The sequence below is a fragment of the Chiloscyllium plagiosum genome, unplaced genomic scaffold (genome assembly GCF_037043375.1).
Source record: "Chiloscyllium plagiosum isolate Xiang-an unplaced genomic scaffold, Cpla_swu_hap1 HiC_scaffold_14, whole genome shotgun sequence".
NCBI classification, from domain to species: Eukaryota; Metazoa; Chordata; class Chondrichthyes; order Orectolobiformes; family Hemiscylliidae; genus Chiloscyllium; species Chiloscyllium plagiosum.
Genome location: NW_028270152.1, coordinates 61,464,087 through 61,473,468, shown reverse-complemented (window position 1 = coordinate 61,473,468; position 9,382 = coordinate 61,464,087).

The following is a 9,382-nucleotide window of genomic DNA, read 5'->3' as shown; positions in this document are numbered from 1 at the left end:
CTGAATGAGTATATGAATAGGAAGAGTTTAGAGGGATATGGGCTGGGTACTAGCAGGTGGGACTAAATTGGGTTGGCATATCTGGTTGGCATGGACGGGTTGGACCGAAGGGTCTGTTTCCGTGCAGTACCTCCCTATGACTAAGTATCTATTATGGTTCTAATGCTGTCTCATGTCTTCCATAGCATAATAGCCTGCTGACATTCATTGTCTCGGTGTGCATGTGAAGAATAATCAGATTAATGAGGTAATGAAGAGCTGCCCATATGAATGGAATTATTGCCCTGTAAATTCAGCCTCCAAACCTTCTCAGAAAATTAGGCAAGTGTAAAATAGGCTCAGAAACAGAGAAAGATTTAGAGCACTGCCAAAGAGCTGAGAAAAGAGCAATCAAGTTTAATCACACCTTCTATCTTTTGATCTGTACTTCTGGATGTGATGATACTTAAATTGCCTACCAATTTTATTTTAATGTAATAAAGGTTTCTGCCTCCACCAGCCTTTCAGGCAATGAGATTTAGATACCCAAAAAACTCCTTCTCAACTCCTCTCTCATTACATATTGCAGTCCTCCTCTGTGTACTTGTAAACAGACTTTTCCTTTCCTCTTTATTTAAGCCTCTCACTATTCATACACCTCTCACTTAAACTATGCTGAGGTTTCCCTGCCCCAACTCCAGTCATTCAATTATTTTCAAAGCTAAAGAGTTCAATTGTTAGCAATCCCCTTGTAAATCTCTTCTGTACTGATTCTCTTCTGCTCATTCTACTCAAGTTGTGCTATATCCTCAGAGAAATGCCCACCACTGATCCACAGCTGGGAGCCACTGGTTTGCACCGAATCTTTCAAGCCAGCAGAGACCTACCCCATTACTTCCTGTAAACATTTGTAACTTGAAAAAGCTATGGAATGTACTGAACACTTGTGGCATTTGGAGCAAATCCGGAAGATAACACCCAGCTATCCGTTTAAATAGCACATGGAGTAGAGTTCCTTTGAGCTGCTAATGCATGTTTCGTTATACTAGATTAAGAGAGGGCATTAGCTAAATCAACATTGTACGTTGATTGATATTTTCATTTTCCTGCTGTTTTATACTTGCAGTGGTGTAAGCTTTGATGGTGTTTGGTTGTTGCAAAGTCATTTTGGGATGAACACATGCTTCTTGCAATGTGATGACTATGCTTGGTGCATAATGCTCATACAAGCATCGGTTGCTGGCACTCACTACCTCAAGGGCTATAATTGTCTTGTATTAGAGAGCTGTTTGCAATATTGGACTTGTCTTCCAGCATGAGTCTTCTTTCAGAAGAAGAAACTGATGGGAAAGGATGTGAGATTGCTTGCTGTTCACTGGATACTTTTCTGCTTTTTATTCAGAACCTGGCTCACAAGCCACATTAAATCACTTGTTTAGAAGACTTTAAAAAAAAGTTCAGTTGAAAGTGTTTAAAAATGAAATGTGAAAGGTGCCTGAATTCTTTCCTAGAACTTCCTGGGAACATAATGCTATCCCTCTCCCTTTGAGAGTCCAAGGACCCATTTGTCATCCTTGATTTGCTGGACTTAAGGAAAACTCCATTGCAATGGTGAATGAATAGTTTTCCACCCTCAGGTATATCACTTGATATAACCTCAGGTGAACCATCATCTTTGGTCTGAATTACACAGCTGCTGATTAGTCAGAGTTATAGACACCATAATCATTCGATCAGAAACCCAATCCTTGAATTATGTTATGACACCTCCATTGTTAAAACTTTGCTTTTTACTTATCTCACCCATTCTTTAATTTTAAATATGTTCAGTCCTTCATTTGTATTAAGGTTAAGCATTCAATGTCGAAGCACAATTTAAGATCTATATCATATGACGAGGGTGTCATGGCCATGGTAACTTCAGCTGGAACATAATTCTAAGTTATTGTAGTCATAATCATGAATTGTCTGGCAAAAATAGGACATGATTATCAGGATACCCAATCAAATCCAGCAGATTTCTAATGAAGTGGTAAGAGGTTTTGTTTTGAACATTTTTAGGGCAGTATGGTTAGAACAAAATAACAGGTGCAAAAATAACTCGCAATTCAAATATCAAGGCATCTCTTCATTTGTCTGTGATTTCCTGTCTACGTTTTATGCAATTAGGTTTAAATGCCAATTAGGAAAACATGTTTTGAATAAACATGCATCTTAAATTGGGGCGGTACCACACCTTTGTCACCACATTTACATTTACATATACCTTTGCCACTATATTTTTTGTAAACAGTTTGTGGTATAATAAAACTCCCAATACATTTATGTGTACATCATGTCCTTCATTATTATGTATCCATCAGGAGTACTTTTCACTATTTGAATTCGGGTGGGTGCATTTAAAGGGCATTACTACCAGTATACTCCGCCAAACATCCTTCCGAGGTTCCAAAACACACATGATGACAATGTCTGAATGTAAGCATGTCATCACATTGCCATATCAATCATTGCATGATGTACTATTTGATGAAAAAAACACAGGGTTCATGCTCAAAAGCTGCCATCTCTCTCTGGCTTGTTAGTTGGAATCTAACTCTGCTTTATATTTCCAGACAGAGCAGCGTTTTTGAAATCTGGTGGTTATGTCAGCAAAAAATTTCCAACTTGCAGGCCTGTGCCTTAACCTACTGTTACTGCAGTGAAATCAATTTGTGCATTGTACAGATGTGTCTGTCACTTATTGTTTTATTTGTTTGAGATGATTTGTTTCAGAATATTCAAATGTGATTCCTATACCTCTGATTATTTAATGCAAATAAGAGATTAATATAAGCACTGTTTGTGGTGTATTTCTGTAGAAAAAGTGTTGGACCAGTTAAAGAATTGACTTTGTTAATGACTGTTAGTGTTAGAGGATGTGGTACCTTGGCAATAGATACTAAAATTGTTATATTTACTAAGATGACATTGTATGAATTAAAGGTATGCCATAGAGCCATTGGGTTCATTACACCATTTAAATTCTATTAGTTGTATTAATATTGTATGCAAAAAAATCTCTGTTTTAAGGTGTTTTGGTTCATGAAGATACGTTTAGTTACACCCTTACACATTTTGTTTAGAATAGACAAGAACAGTAAATAAAAAAAATTTTGGAACACTTGCGTTCAGTTCTTCAAAAATACGAATCGAAACAATTTGGGATGATTGATTGAAATTTAATTGAACTAATGATTTTATGAGAATGATCTGTCGGAGTCAACGCAAGGGTCCAGTGTGTCTCATTACTTGATATTACAATACTCTTGCCCTTTTTAGAAAGGATCTGATTTTGCCATTAGCCAATCAATGCAATTCTTACAATGGATCCCATAAACAGTAAATTGCTCGTTTGCTGATGCTGGCTATATTGTCACTGAATGTCTACATGTTCTGTTTCAACAAAACCACTCGCTTAAATTGCTACAAATTGTTAATGGTCTATTACAGGAGGATTGCAGTAAATCAGGATTATATAACTTGAAGGTTATTTTTTAATTATCAATTATTGTTCATCAATCATGTATGTTGAAGGATTACTCTATCTAGATATGCTCCACTTACTGTTTACATGCCCTTTTGCACAAAAAAAGCTTTATTTCCTGTTCTCACACCAGTGTCAATTATTTTCCATTATAAATTTCTATGGTAACATTGATTATGAAAATGCTGATGTAAGCTTCTCACCATAATTGCAATTTTGCAATATAAGATTTTTCTCCCCTCACATTACTGAGAATCTTTCCTGTTTTGCAGTATCTGAATCTTGAATGTCTAAAACAAGGTTTGAAACAAAACGTAAAAACAAATCACAGTAATCTGGAATACAAAAGATTGGATCTTCCCCATATTGGATTAAATTCAATTTATCTTCAAATTTGCAGGCAGAGCGGTCCTGAGAATCATGGACATCAGGCACTGAAGGGAATATGTTGCTCCAGACAAAAGAATAGCTATTAATTGTCTTTCAGCTGCATTCCTCAATCTCTCCTTCTCTATCTCCACCTCCATCCCTGCCATCATTGGACACCCTCTAGTGGACACAGTTAGCAGCTGATGCCTCCATCATTTGAGAATGAAGCACGGAGAAAATTGTACATTTCTCAATGATATTGCATCAATCAGTAAAAGCATGGCTCCTGCCAAATTTTGGTGGATAGCTTATGAGAAAAAAAAACGAGTTCATTACATAACGATGTTCACACTACAGGTTGCATTGCACACTCTTTGACAAATATTCAACACATAGTTTTTCTTTTAATTCATTCACTGGATGTGGGCATCACTGGCTGGGTCAGCGTTTATTCCCCATCCATATTTGTTTTTGTGATGGTGGTACAAATGAACCACTGCAGTCCATTTCGTCCACAGGGAGGGAATTCCAGGATTTTGACCCAGCAACACCGAATGAATTTATTTATTGATATTGGTTTATTTGAAATCATATGCTTTTGCTGCTCCTTCACCTGATGAAGGAGCAGTGCTCCAAAAGGTTGTGAGTTCAAATAAACCTGTTGGACTATAACCTGGTGTCATCTGACTTCTGACCTTGCCCATCCCAGTTCATCACTGGGAACCTCCACATCATATTTAACTTCAAATCAGGATAGTGAATGGCTTGGAGGAGAACTTAAATTTACAGATGAAGAATCACCAAGGGTTAGAACAAGGTCATTCAGCCTGTTGTATCTGTACCAGGTCATTGGAAGGGCAGCTTACCTAACCCCATCCTCCTACCTTTTCTCTATATCTATAGCTCATTTCTCTTCAGATCCAATTCCATTTTTGAATGTTATGGTGGAATATGCCACACTTTCAGGCAGGGTTTTCCACTTGCTGCATACAAAAAGAAACTTTTCTTCCTGTCGTTACTGCTTCTTTTGCCAGTCACCTTCAATCTGCATTTTATGGTTCTCGCTTGTGAGACCATTGAGACCAGTTTCTTCCTGTCTATTTTGCTAGATCGCTCATGGTTTCAAGCATCACAATCAAATAACCTTTCAACCTTCTTTTCTCTAAAGGAAATGGTACTAGCCTCTCCGATCTTTCCACGCAACTCAAGGCCCTCATCATGAGCCTTTTCTGTACCTTTTCAATGCCTGCACATCCTTCCTGAAGTGTGATGTCCAGAAATGGACACAATTCAGTCAGCTTCCATTGAGGCTGAACAGTCTATACTGCAGGGAATCTATCTATCTATCGATCTAGATACTTAATGCAGCTTTTAAGTCCTGGATTCTGTATGTTTTAATAATCTCTTTCTCAAATTAGTCCAGAGACCCATGTAATGTTCTGGGGATCAAGGTTCCACTCTTGCCATGGCAGCTGGTAGAATTTGAATTTAATAAAAATCTGGAATTAAGAATCTAATGATGATTGTAAATCCGTTGTCAATGATCAGAAAAGCCCATCTGGTTTACTAATGTCCTTTAGATGAGGAAATTGCCATCCTTATCTGGTCTAGCCAAGATGTGACTCCAGACCCACAGCAATGTGGTTGACTCTTAACTCCCCACTAGGATGGGCAAAAACTACTAGCCTAACCAGTGTCACCCTCATCCCATGAACGACTAAAAAAAAACTTACCCTGCACATCTATCTTTTCAATCATGTAAAACAGATACACCTTTTTCTCACTTTATATCTCAGATTTTTCTCTCCGGACCCTTTGCATGGATTCTTTGATAAGTGAAAGATGTTTTGCTTTTGATGTTAATTAGTGATGAATCAACAACTTGGGAAATAGTAATAACCTATATTCATCTCAAGCGTATTGTTAAGTGAACAAGGACAAATTGTTTCTGCTGGTAGTAGTGGTGGAAGCTGAAAGGCAGGGATTTAATGTAATTGGGAAATTAAATAGATGATTGGTTAACCCAGCAAAAAATTGAAGCACAGTCCTGCTGATGGACAAGCGGTTGCTATATTGGAACATGTATGCTGCTGTCTCCAGTGCAAATCAAGACTTAAAAGAAATGAAGGTCTTCAAAGCTAAAAAAAATTGCTGGAGAAACTTAGCAAGTTTGGCCGTATCTATGAAGGGAAAGCAGAGTCATTTCGAGTCCAGTAACTCTTGGGCTTTGCTGTCAGACTCACCAAGTCTAGAAGCCTTTTGATGAAGAGTTAATGGACTCAAACATTGCTACTTTCCCTCGATGGATGCAACAAGTTGAGTTTCTCCAGCAATTTCTGTTTTTGTTTCATACTTTCAGCATCTGTCGTTCTTCATTTTATTTTAGGTTTCTGGGTTTCCACATTGAGACAGGCATCTTTGTGATTAGAAGTTTATTTACCTCGGGAAAGTAAGAATTGGAAATGCATCTTGTCTTCCTGCCAGAGGGGCAGCTAAGTTTTATATTTTTAGAAGGCGTTTAATAGTAATAGGAAGTAGAAAGTGTGTACCTTTGGGTTAGTGTTTTGTCTTTTGAGGAAATTGAAAATTGGAAATATGTTCCCTAATAGGTGCAAACCAAGTATTTACAGCTTTTGCATTAACAATAAAGAGTTATCAAGTGCACAGAATATACCACAGATGAACTTAGCAACATTTTTTTAAAACTGTGCTTTGAAGTTATTAAATCACAGAATGAAAGACAGAGATTCAGATCACTTCACTTCCCAAGAAATTTGACAGCAGCTGAGGTACGTTTTGGTCTCTTCACAATTTATTTCTCATTTCACTGCTATCACAGTGAAGCAGCATTTACTTTGCTCAATTAAAAAAACAAAAACTATCGTTGCAAATCTGAAACAGCAATAGGAAATACTGGACTTAGTCAGCAGATGAAAGAGGATGTCTGAAAAGAGAAAAAGAGTGATATTAAAGGATAAAGATAAAGAAATATTATTGACATCAAGCCAAGACGATATGAAATGAAGCTTATTTGGTTACATATTGGGAATGTATCTCTGCGATGATATAATTATAATAGTTTTAAGGTTGTTTGTAACAACATTCTAGTTATTTATTTCTTGAATAATTATGGCCAATTCCACATGTGATGAGATCAGATTTACCATCAGGTGAGTGAACATTAGCAGGTTTTATCAAACATAACTATATACAAGTGATGTTAAGAAAGCAAACCTCTGGAACCTTCTAGATTCAGTTTCTATTTCCATGTGATCTGATGTAGCTCCTTATGCACACGCTCAGTAACCATTCTTGGAGTAAATTGTATTGTTTCCTGTCTTCCACCATGCAGCAATGGTGGGTATGCACTCCTGGTATAGAACCTGATGCCTTTGGCAATTTTACCATATCATTGTTCCTTCCCGGGCTGCCAGACTCTAGGAATTACCCAGTAAAACAAGCTTCCAGTTCTACCATACTTCAAGTTTCTTGTCACAGTTTTGCACCTGGAGGTATACCATTCCCCCAACCGTGCACCCCACTGCACCCCACCGCGCCCCACCCCACCCCCTCTCCATGCATGCCTGTAACTCTGGGAGCTACTATTGAATCTCACTTCCCTATTACTTTCTGCTTATGTTACATATTTTCTGCCCAGCTGTGTATGTTACATTCATACACATTTCTTGCACAGGCAAAGACTGGGAGAAAATGTGGACATCGAAGGAAGGAGCAAAGGTAATAAACAAGGATATTGGATGAGAAATAATAACAATTATAACATTCTACATTAGATACAGGCTGAACATCTTAAACCTTTTGATAATATTATGATTATTGAGTCTGCAATGTCACCCCAGTGTTATATGCTTGAACTATGTCCTTCTTAGATAAGTTTCTGCAGTTAATAAATACATTCACTGAAAATGAAACCAAAATACCTGCTTGTCCTGCACACTATCATAATTTGGGGATTTCTTTAACCACCAGAACTAATTTTAGATAGACTGCACCTGAATAGGCATATGCTACAATTATTAAAGTGCATAGTGACGATATGGGTAATACCATGTATTTCAGAGCAGTTATAATTCCATGTTTCAATTGCACCTTCATAACATACCTAAAGAAATTAAATCCTGGCTTTTCCAAATGGACATTTCGATTTACTATGATTCGATGGGTTGGATTTAAAATTGTTTACTATCCTTTTAATTCCATGCATGGGGCACTGTAATCTACTTCCCTTCATCAGCCAATGTCAGAGAAAATCAAAATATACTACAACTTTGTGCAACAGTGTAAGAAAACACAATTAATGGTCAGGCCTTGGTTAGTGTTGTAGAACAGAAGGACCTCGGGGTTCAGGTGCATAATTCTTTGAAGTTTGCATTACATATAGACAGCATGGTGACAAAGGCATTCAGCATGCTTGCTCAGTCCTTTAAGTATAGAGTTGAGAAGTCACGTTGAGGTTATGCAGGACATTGGTGAGGCCTCTTCTGAAATACTGTGTCCAGTTCTGGTCACCCAGTTATACAAAGGATATTATTAAGCTGGAGAGGGTTCAGAGGAGATTTATCAGCATATTGCCAGGTATGGAAGGCTTGAGTTATAAAGAAAGGCTGGATAGGCTGGGACTTCCTTTACTGGAGCGTAGGACATTGAGAGGTGACCTTTTTGAAGTTTATAAAATAATGAGGGCAATTGATAGGGTTAATGGCAATTGTCTTTCCCCGATGATGGGGGTTTCAACCCTAGGGGACACCTTTTTAAGGTGAGAGGAGAGAGATTTAAAGAAGACATGAGGGGCATTTTTTTTATACACAGGGTGGTTCACTGTGGAATGAATTTCCTGAGGAAGTGGTAGATGTGTATACAGTCCATGAAAAGGAGAGGTTTGGAGGGATAGGAGCTGGCAGGTGGGATGAGTTTAGTTTGGGATTATGTTCGGCATGGACTGGTTGGACCAAAGGGTCTGTTTCAGTGCTGGATGACTCTATGACTCTGTGATGATCTGTGTGCATTTTTAAAAGCTGTGTGTCTCATACTATATTAACTTTATTTCTGCAGAAACCATTGAAAGGAGATCCACAAAGAAGAAATGCAATAAATAAATAATATTACAAAGGCAGTTTATTTAATTATTTGAGAAACACCAATGTGAGCAGCTTGCTCCCCGACCCGAAGATTCTCACGGTTTCATGAAGTTGCAAGCTTCTTCCAAGATTTTACAAGTTTGGCTGTCAGAAAAATGTGCATCATGATGTCCCTCTGTCAAACTGGAAAAGCATCAGGAAAGACTGAGCATGTCCCCTTTTTACTGCACTTGATGTCAAGTTTGCAAAAGCATTTTATTAGCAAACTAATTAATGTGCAAAATTATTTAACTTTACATTCTGGCCTGAAGGTCACAACGATAATAAGATCATCAATTTTCCTTTGTCAATTATTTAGCATTCATTCATAAAACCTTGCAACACAAAAGGTGGCTGGTCATTTGATGTA